The 21,031-nt window shown below is 45.2% G+C and overlaps 1 protein-coding gene across 6 annotated transcripts in view; it reads right to left on the bottom strand.

The window, feature by feature from the left end:
• The window catches only part of UBXN6 (UBX domain protein 6), a 335,037-nt gene that overhangs the window by 36,444 nt on the left and 277,562 nt on the right, over positions 1–21,031 (bottom strand). The gene's annotated exons all lie outside the window — the stretch shown is intronic.

Below are 21,031 nucleotides of genomic sequence, written 5' to 3'. Positions count from 1 at the left end.
GGTCATGCAATGCTGTAACCAATCGAAATTTACGTCCTTTTTTTCACACAAATAGAGCTTTCTTTTGGTGGTATTTGATCACCTGTGCGCTTTTTATTTTTGGCGCTATAAACAAAAAAACACGAAAATCTTGAAAAAAAAACAATTTTTTCTACTTTCAGCTATAAAAAATATATCGTAAACTCAAAGTTAGTCATAAATTTCAGCCAAAATGTATTCTGCTACATGTTTTTGGTAAAAAAAATCCCAAGAAGTGTATATTGATTGCTTTGTGTGAACGTTATAGCGTCTACAAACTATGGTATAGATACTGTAATTTATGCCTTTTTTTGCTATACAGCGCTGCACTAATTCAAATGATAATTGCGCGGTCATGCAATGCTGTACCCAATCGAAATTTACGTCCTTTTTTTCACACAAATAGAGCTTTCTTTTGGTGGTATTTGATCACCTGTGCGCTTTTTATTTTTGGCGCTATAAACAAAAAAACACGAAAATCTTGAAAAAAAAACAATTTTTTCTACTTTCAGCTATAAAAAATATATCGTAAACTCAAAGTTAGTCATAAATTTCAGCCAAAATGTATTCTGCTACATGTTTTTGGTAAAAAAAATCCCAAGAAGTGTATATTGATTGCTTTGTGTGAACGTTATAGCGTCTACAAACTATGGTATAGATACTGTAATTTATGCCTTTTTTTGCTATACAGCGCTGCACTAATTCAAATGATAATTGCGCGGTCATGCAATGCTGTACCCAATCGAAATTTACGTCCTTTTTTTCACACAAATAGAGCTTTCTTTTGGTGGTATTTGATCACCTGTGCGCTTTTTATTTTTGGCGCTATAAACAAAAAAACACGAAAATCTTGAAAAAAAAACAATTTTTTCTACTTTCAGCTATAAAAAATATATCGTAAACTCAAAGTTAGTCATAAATTTAAGCCAAAATGTATTCTGCTACATGTTTTTGGTAAAAAAAATCCCAATAAGTGTATATTGATTGCTTTGTGTGAAAGTTATAGCGTCTACAAACTATGGTATAGATAATTTGAAATTTACACAGCTTTTACTTTCTGACCGCCCATCACATCTCTTGAGGTGCTAAAATACCAGGATAGAACAAACACCCCCAAATGACCCCTTTTTGGAAAGCAAATCTCAGGGAGGGGGAGGGGGGGCCATTTTCTCCCGCTGCTTGTAAAGGCAATTCTGCAGCTAATTAACCACTAGGAATGCTTTTACATGAAAGCCCATTTCCGGCTGAAAAAAATAAAACCAGGATGATGCCTGCAGCTGCAGGCATCATCCTGGTATAACCATTCAAAGTCCAGTGATGTACCAGTACGTCACTGGTCCTTGTTGGGTGTATATGCTATGTTCTTTTTTTCTTTATGCAGCCTGTGGGCTGAATGAAAAAAAAGAGAAGAAATCTCTGCCAGAAAAAGTGTGTGGTATGCCCACCATTAGAAACCTCCCTCAATCCACCCACTTCTAATGGTGGGCACATATGAAATGTGCCAACAAATATAAAATATATATGCCGAAGCATGGGGGCCATCCACCCACTGGCCACCCCAGGCCCCCATGCTTTGGCATATATTTTCTTTTTTTTAACTGCGGATGAAAAATCTCATCCGACAGCACTGCACACACCTACTTATGTCTATTCTGAAAGCAAGACCCTGTTGCTGTCAGAATAAACAGGTCAGTGCTGCAGTTTGACGTTCCTGCAAAAAAATCAACAATGGTTAACAATAAAACATAAACTCAATAAAACAACTTTATAAGGAAAAGTGTGTGGTGGTATGCCCACCATTAGAAACCTCCCTCAATCCACCCACTTCTAATGGTGGGCACACATGAAATGTGCCAACAAATATAAAATATATATGCCGAAGCATAGGGGCCATCCACCCACAGGCCACCCCAGGCCCCCATGCTTTGGCATATATTCTGTTTTTTATAACTGCGGATGAAAAATCTCATCCAACAGCGCTGCTCACGCTGACTTATGTCTATTCTGAGAGCAAGTTCCTGTTGCTGTCAGAATAAACAGGTCAGCGCTGCAGCTGAAAGCATTCCTGCAAACAGAAATGGTTAACAATAAAACAACAATAAACCAGTGAAAGTCGAACAATCACAAAAATGACAACAACAAAAAAAACTATAACTATTTTTGGTTTTTACATTTTTTTATTTTTTTGGGGGGTATTTGTACTTTTATTTATTTTTTTTATTTTTTTTAACTTTTTTTTCCAAACTTCAAACATTTAAACAGCTGGTAGGGTCTCTCCAAATGCGATAGCCAGTTTCCTGACTACCGAACATCTTTTGAGACCCTGTGTAAATGTGCCCTGATCTGTGCCGTGCTGTACCCTATACTAATAGTTCACTAGTGTATGGTAGAGGCGGAAGCAGGGCTTGATGCAGAGGCCAGGTTGGCCAGGACAGGAGGGACAACAATAGCGGCTGTCACGCCTAATTCCACGTTTGCTGCAGACACGACATCTTTTTTGGGGTCTTCTTTGGGTTGGGGTACCAGGAATGGTATCGAGAAAATGTCTCTCATGCAGACGGCTAACTGCATCTGGGAGAGGGATTTGGGGCACAGCACCTTCTGGATACAAAAGGGCCCTGATGTTCTCTAACTGGAAATTTAGGTATGATCCACTATGTCCAGTTGCTTTATAGAGAACAAAAGCATTATATAGAGCCAATTGAAATAAATAAACTGACACTTTTATGTACCAGCGTTTGGATTTTCGGGAAACTAAATACGGCTGCATCATCTGGTCATTGAAGTCCACCCCTCCCATGTTAAGGTTATAATCGTGGACACAGAGGGGCTTCTCAACAACACCAGTTGCCGTGGTAATTTGGACGGTCGTATCTGCATGAATGGAAGACAGGAGGTAAACATCCCGTTTGTCCTTCCACTTCACTGCGAGCAATTCTTCATTTCTCAAGCAGGCTTTTTCCCCCTTTTTAAGACGGGTATTTACAAGCCGTTGGGGGAAGCCTCGGCGATTAGATCGCACAGTGCCACATGTGCAAATTCCCAAATTGAACAAATGTCTAAATAGTGGCACGCTTGAATAAAAATTGTCCACGTATAAGTGGTACCCCATGTGGAAATAGGATGACGCCAAGTCCCAAACTATCTTGCCACTGCTCCCCATGTAGTCTGGGCATCCGGGGGGCTCCAAGTAACTATCTTTTCCCTCGTAAATCCGAAACTTACATGTATAGCCTGTTGCCCTCTCACAGGTCTTATACATCTTGATCCCATATCTGGCACGCTTGCTGGGGAGATATTGTTTGATTACAAGGCGGCCAGAATATTGAATGAGGGACTCATCGATGCAGATGTTTTTCTGGGGAGTATACACATCTGCAAATTTTTGGTTAAAGTGATTTACGAGGGGCCGAATTTTGTGGAGCCGGTCAAATTCAGGGTCACCCCGAGGAAGACTGAGTGAGTTGTCGTAGAAGTGCATAAAACGCATTATACTCTCATATCTATGCCTGGCCATGGCAGCAGAGAACACGGGCATGTGAACAAGAGGGTCGGTGGACCAATACAACCGCAATTGATTTTTATCATTAATGCCCATGTTGAGGGTTAGGCCCAAAAAAACTTTAAATTCGGAAACCGTAATGGGTTTCCATGCGAATGGTCTGGCAAGGTTTGAATTTGGGTTGGCGGCGATAAATTGGCGTGCATATAAATTGCTTTGATCCACAATCAATGCATAAAGATCTTCTGTGAAAAACAGCTCAAAAAAATTAAGGGGAGTATTTAAATTTGCTGTTTCCACCTGAATTCCGGGTTGGGCAGTGAATGGGGGAAGTACGGGTGCTGCAGAATTTGTGGGCTGCCAATCGGGATTTGCAAGCACATCCGGAAGGACACTAGGGGCTCTACGGGCCTGTCTGCGAATTCTTGGTGGCCGCGGGACACTACTTGTGCTCGCCACCGCACCAGCTTGTACTGCACTTATGGGACTCGCCACGTCACCAAGTGATACTGCAGTGCTGGTATGCCTACGACCAGGACGTACTAGGCCGCTGGTGCTCGCCAGTTCACCAAAAGATACTGCGGCACTAGTACTGGCACTCTGCTGCATATGAGAGTCATCATGCATTTGTACCACCTCAGCAACCTGTGAATGGGATCGGGTACGCCTGACCTTAGCAGGGACCACTTCCTCGTCGCCTGAGCTAGCTGTCAGGGTGCCGCTGCTGTCTATAGGTTCGTATTCTGAGCCTGATTCTGCCAGTGAGTCTTCCCCTTCGCTCTCACTTGACATGCTCAGAATCCTATAGGCCTCTTCACTAGTGTACCTTTGCTTAGACATTTTGGCCACTAAATTTACAGGTACCTAGTGCGACTCACGGGAAAAAGAGCGCCTGGCTGTCAGGGACTGCTTGAACCGCTACAAAAAATTTACCGACAAGTGCTAACAGATATCAGGCCTGATTCTGTGAACACTGCGGTTTTGTGTGTAATATGTATCAAGTGACAGTTATCTACTGACACTGCACTTGCCGGGGGAGAAGGGGGGGCGTAGGGGCTAAACGCAGGTGCTGGCAGGTGTTGGGGCTGATCCCGCTAACACTGCGTTTTTGGGGATACTAAAGTAATGTGAATGCTGGTATAGCGCTGATCTGATCAAAGATATTGATCCAATCAGACACTATACTAGCAATGAAGGTTTAGCGTGCAAGTAAGCGTGTTCCTGGCAATCAAGGGGTCAAATGTGATTATCTGTGTACTAGCGGGCAAACTGGTGCTATCTGGGAGGGGCGCTAACACTATTGGAAGTCGCTAGCGACACTGATACAGTGATCAGTAAAAATTGGTTCACTGAGCAGTGACACTGGTGACAGGGCAGTGAAGGGGTCAACTCAGGGGGGAGGGGGGGGGGCGATCAAGGGGTTAGACGGGATCACTGGTGTATTAGCGGGCAATCTGGCGCTATCTGGGAGGGGCGCTAACACTAACGGAAGTCGCCAGCGACACTGATACAGTGATCAGTAAAAATTGGTTCACTGATCAGTGACACTGGTGACAGGGCAGTGAAGGGGTCAACTCGGGGAGGGGGGGGGGGGGCGATCAAGGGGTTAGACGGGACTACTGGTGTATTAGCGGGCAATCTGGCGCTATCTGGGAGGGGCGCTAACACTAACGGAAGTCGCCAGCGACACTAATACAGTGATCAGTAAAAATTGGTTCACTGACCAGTGACACTGGTGAGAGGGCAGTGAAGGGGTCAACTCAGGGGGGGGGGGGGGGGCGATCAAGGGGTTAGACGGGACTACTGGTGTATTAGTGGGCAATCTGGCGCTATCTGGGAGGGGCGCTAACACTATCGGAAGTCGCCAGCGACACTGATACAGTGATCAGTAAAAATCGCTTCACTGATCAGTGACACTGGTGACAGGGCAGTTAAGGGGTTAACTGGGGGGGTGGGGGGGGAAATTAAGGGGTTAAATGGCTTTATTGGTGTAATGGGGGGCAAACTGGTGCTATCTGGGAGGGGCGCTAGCACTATTGGAAGTCGCCAGCGACACTGATACAGTGATCAATAAAAATCGCTTCACTGATCAGGTACACTGGTGACAGGGCAGTGAAGGGTTAACTGGGGGGGGGCAATCAGGGGGTTAAATGTGTCCTAGAGTGTGTTCTAACTGTTAGTGTAGTGTTTTACTCACGTTTAAATGTCTCTTCTTCTCTGTCTGGAACGGAATGTGTCCAGGCAGAGAAGAATGACATCATATCCTGCCCTGTGTAAATATCAACACAGGACAGGATAGGACAGGGACCGATCATCCGATTTCAGCCAGAAATCACTGGCTGAAATCTAATGATTGATCCCTCCTGGATCGAATCGGATCACCCGCGGGTCGGCGGGCGCGCGCGCGCCCCCTGCCCGCGAAAGTGTCGGGAGTGCGGAACCCGTTTTTAAACGTGGTTTTGCGCTCCACTGCCGCCCTGCACACGTATAAACACAGTGGCAGGGCGGCAAGCGGTTAAAAACCATGACTTGTGCTGTCAGCAAGATTTCTCGCTGACAGCAAAATGTCAACAAACTATATTTTCTTAAAAAAAAAATGTGTGTAGGGTCCCCCCAATCCTTACCAGGCCCTTCAGGTCTGGTATGAATTTTGAGGGGAACCCCATGCTAAAAAAGGTGTGAGGCCCCCCCCCCCAAAATCCATTTCAGACTCTTAGGGCCCCCCACACTTTTTATTTTTTTAATCTGAATACCAACAATTGTTTGCTTACATTGTCAGACAGCAGACGAGTCATGGTTGTTCAAGGTGCCATGACCACCTGCTCACATGTGGGGGGGGATGCTTTGGGCCGAGGGAGCCCCTCCATAGCACCATGTCCCCTCCCCCATGTTGATGGGACAAGGGCCTCTTCATAACAAACCAAAAAAGAGATTTGTGAAAAGAGATTCACAGGAAAGCGGCTACATTATGAACAGAATGCGATACTCAGAAAAATTTCCAAAAATTATGCTTTATTACACATTAATGATTGACACTCGGGCAATCGCCCTGCTTTACCATCACCCCAGTATGAGACAATACACACAGACCTAAAACCATTAAAATCACACCAAGACCGGTCTAGATATATGTGCTGCAAAGGCTATGACCACCATAGTCTAAAGCATTTGCAGCACCTGCACATTGGTTACACTCCCTGTAAGAGGTGTATTCAAAAAATTATACCATAGGTATGTAATATCACATGCTATATATATAAGCACATATTGTTATCATATAGGTTACACTCCCTGAAGGAGATTTTTCCAAAAATTGTACCATGGGTATATAATATCACATGCAAGCAAAAAAGACAGATACAGTTACCATCTGGAGAGAAGCATAACCCTAAGCCTATATAAGGCAATGTGGGTAAAACATTGAATGAAAAGGGGGGAATAACCCCAATGATATGATAATGGATTCATGCAGTACAACCCTGTAGAGGCACATGTGGTTGGGGCCCATTTATCTGTAATATACGTGAATAATTGCAAGGATTCTATATAAAGCATCATAATGTCCCCATCTTGTAATAAGACAAACGATATAAGAATAGTCACTTTAAGTGCTCTCACTCTATTGTATATATAATATAAGTCGCAAGGAGCCTTCTTCGTTAGTCCTGTAACAGTCCACTCACCACCTGTGCAATGGGTAGTAAAAAATAGAGATATCCTTCATAAGTACTGCCGTGTTGATCCAGGGAACTACCGCTTACATCAGCCGACATTTCGCGGGTTCCGACCTCTCCATGGTGCCTGTACAGCTTTTGCATGACTCATGGCATGTGAAAATGGCTGCCTCCTTGTAGGTCGGCGTGCATATCGCCAGTGCGCATGACCGGAAGTGACGTATCTGACGTATGATGTCAACGCATTTCGCCGATGGGCGTATCTCACTCAGCTAAACCCACCCACTCATGCAAATTATTAACTTGCAGCTATTCTCAATGGGAAGAAAAGGCTAATTACTTAGCACAACAGCTGGTCATTACTTATATTTAAAAGAACAGGCAACTGGATATACCAAAGAGAGCAAAGGCTTATCAATTCTATTAGCATTCAAGGAGATAAGAAATTACCGCAAACTCACCAGAAGATGGCGATATTAATTAGGAAATCCCTAGATATGGCAATTTAACCAAAGATATCTAAAGATCACAATAATAATTACCACAAAACCACCAGAAGGTGGCGATGTTAATTAAAAAATCCCTATATAGGGTTATTTCACCAAAGATACCTGGAAATCAAGATGAACATTTATTAACATACAGCTATTCTCAATAGAAAGGAGGCTAATTAGCTCAACAGCTGATCTTTTATCGCATTTAAATTTAAATTCAAATTTAAACCAACAGACAGTTGAACACCTCTACAGGGGTAAAGGTTTATCATGTTATTTTAACATGTTATTTTAACATTAATGGAGCTAAAGAATTACCGCAGGTTCACCAAGAAATGGCGATAAGAAATCCGTGTAAAGCTATTTGTCCAGAAATACCTGGAGATCACACTCTACATTTAACCCCTTCGGGTACAGTGTATCAAGTTTATATATACAATATTTTTCCTTTCTTAATAATTCTTTGTCAAAATCACCTCTCCTTTGGGGAAAATGTAATGCATAAAAACCTTTCACTTTTGTACCATCCAATTTACCTCCATGATGCTTAGCATAGTGTTGAGCTAAATTACTCTCGGGGTCATTGGATCTGATATCTCTAAAGTGTTCACCTATTCGTACTTTAAGTTGTCTTTTAGTTTTACCAATATACATCTTTTTACAGGGACAAGTCAGTATATATAATACTCTTACTGTAGAACATTTTAGAAGACTTTGAATTTTATAGTGAGTGCTATTTTTTGAATCACAGAAAAAATCTGTGCAATCCACAAATTTACAGATCTGACATTTTCCACATTTATACATCCCTTTTGTACGTGATTTCAACCATGTTGTTTGTTTTAACGGTTGATAGTCAGAATGAATAAGGAGCTCAACCAAATCTGGGCATGTGCAAGAAACCCTGCTGACCTGAAGACAACCTGCTCCTCCCAAAAACCTAAATGCAGACAGGCATAAGCCGGGGCCCATGGTGCCCCCATACTTGTACCTCTACTCTGTTGATAAAAGGTATTGTTAAATTGGAAAAAGTTATGTCGTAATGCAAAATCCAGTAAAGTGACTATTCTTATATTGTTTGTCTTATTACAGGATGGGGACATTATGATGCTTTATATAGAAGCAAGGCATACTACATATATTGCAATAGGCGGAAGACCTACTGGGCCTCATTTTATTTCAAATATTAAAGTGGTTTGCAGTCCACATGTTGTGGTGAAGAAACCATACAAAGCAGGCCTCTGCTATTTGCATCCATTTCTCCATCAAGACAACAACAGGGACTCTTTCACCTATAAGAATCCTTGCAATTATTCACGTATATTACAGATAAATGGGCCCCAACCACATGTGCCTCTACAGGGTTGTACTGCATGAATCCATTATCATATCATTGGGGTTATTCCCCCCTTTTCATTCAATGTTTTACCCACATTGCCTTATATAGGCTTAGGGTTATGCTTCTCTCCAGATGGTAACTGTATCTGTCTTTTTTGCTTGCATGTGATATTATATACCCATGGTACAATTTTTGGAAAAATCTCCTTCAGGGAGTGTAACCTATATGGTAACAATATGTGCTTATATATATAGCATGTGATATTACATACCTATGGTATAATTTTTTGAATACACCTCCTACAGGGAGTGTAACCAATGTGCAGGTGCTGCAAATGCTTTAGACTATGGTGGTCATAGCCTTTGCAGCACATATATCTAGACCGGTCTTGGTGTGATTTTAATGGTTTTAGGTCTGTGTGTATTGTCTCATACTGGGGTGATGGTAAACCAGGGCGATTGCCCGAGTGTCAATCATTAATGTGTAATAAAGCATAATTTTTGGAAATTTTTCTGAGTATCGCATTCTGTTCATAATGTAGTCGCTTTCCTGTGAATCTCTTTTCACGAATCTCTTTTTTGGTCTGCATGTTTTTTGGCTACTGGATGGAAGCCATATATTGGGTGATACAGTAATTTATATTTGAATCTCTAAAACCTATCTTTTACTAACCTCTTCATAACAACCCTCTTCACAAGGAGATGCTCCTTAAAATCTTGCAAGTGTTATATTGCCAAAATATGGGTTAATGACCACCTGAAACAGTGCGGTAAGTTATCGCGATCATATCGCATAACCGTGCGATAACCTATCTGTGAATGTCATGTAGTTGTAGACAGCAGAAGTTGATTAAGAATTACTGTAGATATGCTCCTTAGAAGATGCAGATAAAAGCAACATGTGTACCGTTAATTGCACCTAGCACATTTGGGATTCCAGCAATATGATAATAGTCATTTTTGGTTTGATCCCACTCCTGAAGAGATTCTGGAAAAAAATATATATTGGGCTGCTATTGCAAGGAAACCGTGCAGTACATTAGTGACGAGACAGGAAAATGGGGCCTGCGAAAAAACGCATGTGATAACCTTTATTAAATTGTGCCCAATATCCCTGATCATCTACACGGTAGTTATATGATGATGCTGTACTGCACTGATGACAATACGTAAAAAAGAAAAAAAAATGTGGAAACAACAATTTCTTAAAATGTCTTAATTTTCCAAAAAAATTGTGACAAAAAAAACTATCCATGCCTCTTACTAAATACATTGTGTAACAGCGTATACCCAGAGACTGACACAGTCCTCCATTTTGTTAAGAATCTCCATGTTGTCCTCCTTTTTCCCCCTTTCCTTTCTGTTAATCAGCAGGGACATATGTGTGTTGGAAGGGTCACAAGCAGGCTAGAGCACGGCAGGGAACCCAGAGCTATAAAACACCTCTCTGAGCAAGGTGCCTGGCTGTCTGAGCGACCTGTGCCATTTAACACCTTGTAAAAAATAACAGAGCCTTCCCAGGAGTTCAAGGCATTCCAACTAAGTACGAATCAGATAAACACTTTTCAAAATCCATTTTTCCCCTATGTCTCATATCTTGGAATATGAGAGACTTACATAAAAACCAGACATATCGTCAGATTAGCTAAGAGAAGATGAACAATTTGATGGGTTACTCGAATACATAGGAAAGCTGAAAAATAGATCTCCTGAACCGTTCAGTGTATAATTTCATAATTCATATCTAATCAATCCTCAGACATGTCTGCATAATAATCTACCCATGGGTGGAATGTCACTTGTGCAGATGTAAAGTTATGGGCCAAAATATGAGTTAGGAGAGATTTTGACTCTAGCTGAGGTATCCGCCCAGACCTCCACGCCCTAAACGGGGTATTGGTCCTTGACTTCAGAGACACCCCCTGCTGGGGAACTACAAATTGGGCTGTCAGGCCTAAGAGAAGGAAGTTGAAGACGTCTCCCATTTTAACATCAGTACCACCTGGGGAGACCCGTGCCCTTTCGCTCTGAAACTTGGATCTGCTAACCCAGGACTTTGGCAAATACCTTAACCCTTTCACCTCTCTCTGATATCTCTTTGCTGTGCTGTTGGTCTCTGTATATTTATATATATATCTTAGTTACATCTTTTTCTGTAAATATTTTTATGGCACCTGTTTGACCTTTTAGTAATAAATCTTTGCTTCTGAAAGTGTTGAACTGTTTCTATAGTGCTTTATTGCAATTTACGAATTCCTACCTCTAAAGAGACGCTACTGTGTTTGTTTAACCCTCTGTATAACTGGCCTGTGGTGACCGTTTTATACAGACGATTATCTCAACCATTATAGTGTTATAGCTGATATCGCCGAGTTTCCTCTTTCTCTGTACAAAAAGGAGGTGATGGCAGTGTGAAGGGTTAATTGCGTAATTAACCTGACCCAGTAACAATCACTCAGGCTGTGTCAGAGTCCACCGCGGCGTCTGGTCTGGCGCATGTGCAGTCTCGGCGGCTCGTGCCGGGATACGAGCACTAGATCCCGGCCGGCCACGGCTGAAAGAGACTCGCGCATGTGCACTAGGCGCCGCGAGTACACGCTGGGCAACCAATGACAGCGCAGGGCGCGGTATTTAAAGATGCCCTGCGCTGTCACAAATTGCCGTGAGATCTTCCTGTGTTCCCCTGCGTTCCTCTACTCTGCATTTGTTACCGGATTGCTGACCCGGATTGCCCTGACTACGCTGCCTTCTCCTATCTGACCTGGATTGCCCTGACAATGCTGCCTTCTCCTATACTGACCCCTGGCTTGTCTGACCTCTCTTCGGATTGACTACCCTGGTACTGACCCTGCGTGTGACTCGACTATCCTCTGCCTGCCGATACTGTACCTCGCTGCTCCCACGGTAACAACTGGCCTGTCTGATTACGATCCATCCATCCATCCTGCCTGGGCCAGCCGGCCCCTTCACATCAGGCTCTCCCCCTGTATTCATCCCCTGTGGACCCCTCTGCCACGGGTAGGAGTGCTCAGAGGTTGTGACCTGGTCCTGGTCTGCTTCAAGTCCATCCCCACCATCAGGGGCCCTGGTGAATATGCAGACCGGGACTTAGACTCCACGCTCTGGGAAATCCTGTCCGGTGGACTGCCAGAGGTACCACCAGGTGGATCATAACAGCACCTCACGGCCATGACAGAGCCTGGAAGAGGACCGGCCTCCCTAGAGGATATATGCCAGCACCCAGCGTCTAACCCAGGCTGTTCAGACATTACACGACCGCTACACCCATTTAGAAAACCGCATGGAGACGCTAGTCACACCCGTTCCCTCTGCCCCGGGTCCAGCTACCCCCGCTCCTTCAGGGGAATCTCCAGCTACCCCAGCTCCCGGAGCAGTAGCCGCACCACCCACTCCCGAACCCCGTGTGCCTCTGCCGGAACGCTTCCGTGGGGACCGGGGCCGTTTCAGGGCCTTCCAGAATGCATGCCTTCTGTTCTTTGACCTGCAGCCCCGCACATTCACCACCGAGACCATCAAGGTGGGATTCATTATCTCCTTACTCCAGGATGAGCCCCAGGACTGGGCTCACCGTCTGATGGAGAACCACGACCCCCATCTGGAATCCGTAACGGCATTCTTTAACGCTATGGCCGTTTTATATGATGACCCACAGCGAATAACTTCCGCAGAGACGGCACTGCACTCTCTCCATCAAGGCCGTCGGGCAGCAGAGGAGTACGTGTCCGAATTCAGACGATGGATGGGAGATACAAGGTGGAACGATGCGGCTCTGCGCCACCAATTCCGCATCGGACTTTCCGAGGCCCTAAAGGACGAGTTAACCCGGGTGGGCCTTCCTGACTGTTGGAAAAGCTTATTGAATTGGCCATCCAAATTGATCGCAGGCTGAGGGAACGCCGGTTTGAGAGGTCCAGCCAGGGTCAAAGGGCAGCATGGACACCTCTGAGGGGAGTAGCCCATACCCCGTGGGGCGGAACTCGGAGCTCGGAAGCCGGGGACACCACAGAACCCATGCAGCTGGGACTGGCCCGGCCGTCACTATCAGCCGAAGAATGCCAGAGGAGGCGGTCTCAGAACCTGTGCCTATATTGTGGAGAAGCTGGCCATATGGTGCGTTCCTGCCCTGCAAAAATGAGTAAGTCCGCTTCTAGTTTTTTTTCTGAAAGGGTTAATCAATCTAATTACCTAGCTATACCTGTTTCTTTACAGCTCCCCGGAAGTACCGTGTTGGGGACGGCAATAATTGATTCTGGAGCATGTAGTTGCTTCGTGGATCTAGCCTTTGCCCATCAGCAAAAGATCCCTCTCCAGTCCAAAGAACAGGGGCTTAACATCTTTCTGGCAGACGGGTCCTGCATTAAATCAGGAGTGGCGGACCAGGAGACTCCCCCTATCTACACCACAGTAGCTGGCCATCACCGAGAATTTCTCCGTCTGGACGCCATCGCGTCTCCTCTTTTCCCAATCATTCTGGGGCTCCCTTGGTTGCGGGCCCATAACCCCCAGATTGATTGGGAGAAGGGAATAGTTCAGTTCCGATCCCCGTACTGTCAGAAACACTGCCACGCTTCAGGGCCCGTGGCTCCCCAACTCCTCCTATGCACGGATGGAGATATAGACCTGACTCAGACAATTCCCCCGGCCTACCACAATTTCCTGGACGTGTTTAGCAAACGGGGAGCAGACGTCCTCCCACCACACCGAACCTATGACTGTCCCATAGACCTCCTGCCCGGAGATGTTAATGATGTTTTCCATGATTTTCTTGATGTCTTCGTGGTCATCTACCTGGACGGCATCCTAATTTTCTCTTCCTCACTTGAGGTTCATCGGGATCATGTGGCGAGGGTGTTGGAACGCTTACGCCAACATGGGCTGTATGCTAAGGCTGACAAATGCAGCTTTGAACACCGTAGTATCGTGTTCCTGGGGCTGGTCATCTCTCCCGCGGGGGTCGCGATGGATCCTCAGACGGTCACGGCAATTTTAGATTGGCAGATACCCGCAGATAAGAAGGGCATCAACGTTTCATCGGGTTTTCAAACTTTTATAGAAAATTTATCAGAAACTTCTCTGGTCTGGTTTCCCCCATCACGCAATTGACTAAACAGGGGATCCATTTTAAATGGACGCCTGAGGCTCAAACAGCCTTTGAAACTCTCAAGAAACTGTTCACCTCCACTCCTATTCTCAGTCACCCCGATTCATCTTTACCGTATGTCCTAGAAGTGGATGCCTCAGAAAACGCGGTAGGGGCGGTTCTGTCCCAGAGGAAGGGCACCAAGGAGCCCCTACATCCAGTAGCGTTTTTTTTCAAGAAAACTGACACCAGCAGAAAGAAATTATGACATTGGAGATCGGGAGCTCTTGGCTATTAAGACCGCTCTGGAAGAATGGAGGTATCTACTAGAAGGAGCCACACACCCAATTCTAATATTTACCGATCACAAAAACCTTGAGTACCTGAGAACAGCAAAACGGTTGAGACCTCGCCAGGCGAGATGGGCACTCTTCTTCTCCCGGTTCTCCTTTCATATTACGTATCGGCTGGGCTCTAAGAACACAAAACCGGACGCCCTGTCTCGCATGTTTGAAGACCCCGAAGATATTCCGAAGCCTGAAACGATACTATCTTCTGGGAACTTTCTCGCTCTTCAGACGGAGTTGCGCTCCAAGCTTCTTGACGCATCCGTGGGAATGCCAGATCCACCAGGGATGTTCCTCCAGAGCCAGGGAGGGCTCTTATGGAAGGAAGGTCAAATCGTGGTGCCCGAAGAAGTCCAAACATTGGTCCTGGGTCACTGCCATGACCATCCGATGGCGGACCATTTCGGAATAACAAAGACTCTAGAATTACTTCAGCGCACGTTTTGGTGGCCAAACATGATCAAGGACTGCGTGCTCTACGTCCAGACTTGTGCCACCTGCCAGAGAAACAAACCCTCCAGAAACAAGGCCTGGGGATTGTTGCGCCCATTGCCAATACCCAATCGTGCTTGGCAAATGATTGCCATGGACTTTATTGTCGAACTTCCTCCATCGCAAGGCTACACGGCAATATTCGTGATCGTGGATCGCTTATCTAAGATGGCCCACTTCATACCTCTGAAATATACGCCATCAGCGCTGGAGACTGCACAGATCTTCATAAGAGAAGTGGTGAGACTACACGGGGTTCCCGAGCATATTGTGTCTGATCGTGGAGTCCAGTTCACGTCAAAATTTTGGAAGGCATTGTGTGAAGCGTTAGGAATCAAATTGTCTCTCTCATCCGCCTATCATCCTCAGACAAACGGGCAGACGGAAAGTACCAACCAAACGTTGGAACAATACCTAAGATGCTACACATCCTACCTACAGGACGACTGGCTATTACCATCAGCAGAATTCGCCTATAACAACGCGAACCATTCAGCTACGGGGCAATCCCCGTTTTTTGCTAATTACGGATTTCATCCTACGTTTCTGCCAGATTTGATGCCCGAAAGTTCAGTACCTGCTACTCAAAGTACATTGAATTTTTTTTCTGTCAATAACAAGGCACTTCAGGAGGCTATTGCAAAAGCCCAAGAAGATAACAAGAAGGCTTTTAACAGGAAGAGAAGGGGGGAACTGTTATTACAACCAGGAGATCAGGTTTGGCTGGCAACGACCAACTTGAAGATGCTGTGTCCATCAAAGAAACTGGGACCGAAGTTCATAGGCCCATTCCAGGTAAAGCGAATGATCAACGAGGTGGCTTATGAACTCGAGCTTCCGGAAACCTTCAAGATTCACCTGATGTTCCATGTGTCACTACTGAAGCCAGCCAGACCCCTTCCCAGATCGAGAATCCAGACCTCCAGAAGCAGTTACCATAGATGAGCAAGAAGAGTTCAAAGTGCAAGCAATCCTAAACTGCCGAAAGAGGGGGGCCAGACGCAGTTTCTGATTAAATGGAAGGGTTAAGGTCCTGAGGAAAACTCATGGGAACCCATTCAAAATATTCATGCCCCCAGGCTCATCCGAGAATTTTTTCGTGATCACCCGCGGTGGAGAGATCAGTGGGGCTCCCAGACGGTGCCCATAAGGGGGGGTCAATGTCAGGGTCCACCGCGGCGTCTGGTCCGACGCATGTGCAGTCTCGGCGGCTCGCGCCGGGATACGACCACTAGATCCCGGCCAGCCGCGGCTGAAAGAGACTCGCGCATGCGCACTAGGCGCCGCGAGTACACGCTGGGAAACCAATGACAGCGCAGGGCGCGGTATTTAAGATGCCCTGCGCTGTCACAAAATTGCCTTGAGGTCTTCCTGTGTTCCCCTGCGTTCCTGTACTCTGCATACCCAATTGGTGTTATATGTAACTGGTGTTCACCAATCAGTATGCTATGTTTGTACAATGATTTTAACGTGAATCAAGTTTTTTACAAGTACATGTAAGCTGTCTCTAATTTTATTCCGAATGATTGGGCTTATTAGTTTGCCCAGGACCTCTGATGTATCATTTACATCTCATTATATTACCACTGGCAAACTGTATTGTACTCCAGTGTAATGGCCGCTATCGGCACGTACTGCGCATGCGCAGATCGCTTGTGAGGAGCGCATAATTTAACTCCCCCCCCTTTTTTATAATACATGGGGAATCACACAACCATCTTGAGTTATTTATACTCCATCAGGACCTTTTAGTTTATTGTCACATCGTCCCATATAAAATTCAGCACGCTCAGGAGCCAGCTTACATGTCCTGGTACACTTCCTGCACATATACTGTAATGCCTTCAACTGAACACATTGTGCTCCAGTAAAATGGCCACCGTCCGCGCGCATCGCGCATGCGCGGACCGTTCGCGATGACGCGATATGGCGGGACTGCGCATGTGCGACATACAGTATATAAGAAACGTCAGAACAGGAGGCACACTCCCTTTGATAACGTGCAAGCGCAGGAAACGCGTTAGGGAGGTTCCCTACATCCTGTGACGTCACACCGCACGGCTCCTGTGGACGGCCAGCGGCCATTTTGGAATTCCCTAACATCAACTGCCTACTACTGCATGTGAGAACCTAATTCAAGTACTCTGTATATTTTACCCCTGTGGATAATTAAGTACTACACTATCAGATCTTTCTGTTGTTCTGGCTCGTTAATTCCGAGCCCCCCCCCCCTCCTTCAAGGCTTGCTTGGGATGATCTGGTGGCCACATAAGGAATGGTTAAACTCCCCCTGCTGATGAGACGATTGCATATCACCTGATATCTGGAGACCCTGAGGTTGCGATATTTGCCCAGCTGACACAGGCCAGACGACCCTCTCTGTGATCCAGTTTCAATAGGCGGATGACCAGGAGTTGGTTAACACTCAAATGCGCAGTACCATTGCGCTTTCTGGTTAGTGCAATCTACACTCATCTCTGTGGGAGGAATACGGTCACAGAAGTCACTCATTTTTTTACCACCTTGTCTTGAAATTTTGCACGATGCACCGCAAGAACACTCTTGTTGGAGATATTTATCTACCATTATCACCATTTCTGGACGTTTAGATATGTTTAGATCGATCCTATGATCAAGTGGTGCTCACAATACCATTGTTTGATTATATGCACTTTATGACTATATGCATGTAAAATTGAATTTTATTAGCGCTGCATGTTCTTTTGATATATGTACTTTAAAGACACCTGTCCACCCCACAGTCAGTCAGACGCCAACTACTACCATGGGCAAGACCAAAGAGCTGTCAAAAGACACCAGAGACAAAATTGTGGACCTCCACAAGGCTGGAAAGGGCTACGGGGCAATTGCCAAGCAGCTTGGTGAAAATAGATCAACTGTTGGAGCAATTGTTAGAAAATTGAAGAGGATAAAGACGACTGTCAGTCTCCCTCGGACTGGGGCTCCATGCAAGATCTCACCTCATGGGGTATCACTGATGATAAGAAAGGTGAGGAATCAGCCCAGAACTACAAGGGAGGAGCTGGTCAATGACATGAAGAGAGCTGGTACCACAGTTTCAAAGGTCACTGTCAGTAGAACACTACGCCGTCATGGTTTCAAATCATGCATTGAACGGAAGGTTTCCCTGCTCAAGTCATCACATGTCCAGGCCCGTCTGAAGTTTGCCAATGATCGTCTGGATGATCCAGAGGAGGCATGGGAGAAATTCATGTGGTCAGATGAGACCAAAGTAGAACTTTTTGGTCTAAACTTCACTCGTCGTGTTTGGAGGAAAAAGAAGGATGAGTTGCATCCCAAGAACACCATCCCTACTGTGAAGCATGGGGGTGGTAATATCATGCTTTGGGGGTGCTTTTCAGCAAAGGGGACAGGACGACTGCACTGTATTAAGGAGAAGATGAATGGGGCCATTTATTGTGAGATTTTGAGCAACAACCTCCTTCCCTCAGTCAGAGCATTGAAGATGGGTCGTGGCTGGGTCTTCCAACATGACAACAACCCGAAGCACACAGCCAGGATAACCAAGGAGTGGCTTCGTAAGAAGCATATCAAGGTTCTGGAGTGGCCTAGCCAGTCTCCAGACCTAAATCCAATAGAACATCTTTGGAGGGAGCTGAAAGTCCGTGTTGCTCAGCGACAGCCCCAAAACCTGACAGATCTAGAGGAGATCTGTGTGGAGGAGTGGGCCAAAATCCCTGTTGCAGTGTGTGCAAACCTGGTCAAGAACTACAGGAAACGTTTGACCTCTGTAATTGCAAACAAAGGCTTCTGTACCAAATATTAACACTGATTTTCTCAGGTGTTCAAATACTTATGTTCAGCAGTGCAAGACAAATAAAGTCTTTAAAAATCATACAATGTGATTTCCTGAATTTTTTTTTTTAATTCTGTCTCTCAGAGTGGGAATGCACCTACAATGTGAATTTCAGACCCCTCCATGATTTCTAAGTGGGAGAACTTGCAAAATCGCAGGGTGTTCAAATACGTCTGTTCCTCACTGTATATGTGACCTCTCGTCGTTCGGGCCCACCCACCAAGCAGTCAGCTCCGAGGAATTAACAACCAGCTTTTATCGAATCAATTCAGATCATTCGTTTCATTCAGATATTTGCCTACTGGGCACTTATACCCCCTTCCTGCCCAGACCAATTTTCAGCTTTCAGCGCTGTCACACTCTGAATGACAATTGCGCGGTCATGCAACACTGTACTCATATGAAATTTTTTATACTTTTTTCACACAAATAGAGCTTTCTTTTGCTGGTATTTACTCGCCGCTGGGTGTTTGTTTTTTGCGCTATAAACAAAAAAAAAAGAGCAAAAATTTTGAAAAAAAAAAGTTTTTCTTTGTTTCTATTATAAAATTTTGCAAACAGGTAATTTTTCTTCACTGATGTGCGTTGATGAGGCTGCACTGATAGGCAGCACTGATGGGCGGCACAGGTGAGTGGCACTGCTGGGTACAGGTGGGCGCAACTGCTGGGCACTGATGACTGCTGTTGATCTGTCATATGACGCCTCCCAGAACTGGACAACCGCGCTGTAGCCGTCATTCGGCTATAGCGCGGTTGGCAAGTGGTTAAGCATTGAATTTCCCCATTTCGTTAAAATTGATTTCTGATTCATTGAAATTTGTTAATGTTGTAATTCGGAAATTTGTAAACATCCAAATAACAAATTCAGTCTGTATTTTGATTTGGAACAAAAGGAACCATGTATGTCTATTGTTCAATGCTTGGTGAAATCGTATGCCTGACTCTTTTCACAAGGAACTTTTCATCCTTTGAATCAGAGATGACCACTTATGTACCACTACGTTCTGCAGACTCATATTCTGAATCTGACTGATGTCTCTCCACTTGTCATCAGTCACACAAAGTACTTCATACTTCTGTCACCATTCATATGCCTCCTTTTTTTAGTATTGAGGCAGCACTGCAAAACACAGGCACAATAAGAAAACACTAGCACAGCAATGGGCAAACTACGGCCCGCGGGCCGTATATGGCCCGGCGGACCTTTTAATCTGGCCCGCGGAGCGTGATACTGTCAGGATGGCTGTCAGGATGTGTGTAGGCGGGGCAGCGTGACGAACGTGAGGGGAGCTAGGCTCCTCTCACAGTCCGCCCTGAAGACCGGTGTAGCATGAAAATCTGTCTCCTATGAGGACCTGTCCCCCTCGACGTATCTGCGCATGTGCCGGAGATCGCCGATCGGCTGCTAATGCCTGAAACTGGCACATGCGCAGATACGTCGAGGGGGACAGATCCTCATAGGAGACAGATTTTCATGCTACACCGGAACGGCGCGGGAACACGGCGAGAGGAACGCGCGGAGCAAAGGTAAGTGAATTGACACAGGGGGGACTTGGGGACTTAATATGGGGGATGAATTAATATGGGGAATGAATTACTATATGGGGGATGAATTACTATGGGGGATGAATTACTATATGGGGGATGAATTACTATGGGGGATGAATTACTATATGGGGGATGAATTACTATGGGGGATGAATTACTATGGGCGATGAATTACTATATGGGGGATGAATTACTATGGGGGATGAATTACTATATGGGGGATTAATTACTATGGGGGATGAATTACTATGGGGGATGAATTACTATATGGGGGATGAATTACTATATGGGGGATGAATTACTATGGGGGATGAATTACTATGGGGGATGAATTACTATATGGGGGATAAATTACTATGGGGGATGAATTACTATGGGGGATGAATTACTATATGGGGGATGAATTACTATATGGGGGATGAATTACTATGGGGGATGAATTACTATATGGGGGATGAATTACTATGGGTGATGACTTACTATATGGGGGATGAATTACTATATGGGGGATGAATTACTATATGGGGGATTAATTACTATGCTTACATTGGGGGAATATTACTATACTTACTATGGATGACACATACACATCATTCATCTACTCTTGGTCCGGCCCCCGGGTCCAATATATGAACCCATTGCGGCCCTCAAGTCAAAAGGTTTGCCCACCCCTGCACTA

The sequence above is a fragment of the Staurois parvus genome, unplaced genomic scaffold (genome assembly GCF_062004578.1).
Source record: "Staurois parvus isolate SC_StPar_1 unplaced genomic scaffold, SC_StPar_1.0 ptg000405l, whole genome shotgun sequence".
NCBI classification, from domain to species: domain Eukaryota; kingdom Metazoa; phylum Chordata; class Amphibia; order Anura; family Ranidae; genus Staurois; species Staurois parvus.
This window is presented reverse-complemented; position numbering and strand designations above follow the sequence as displayed.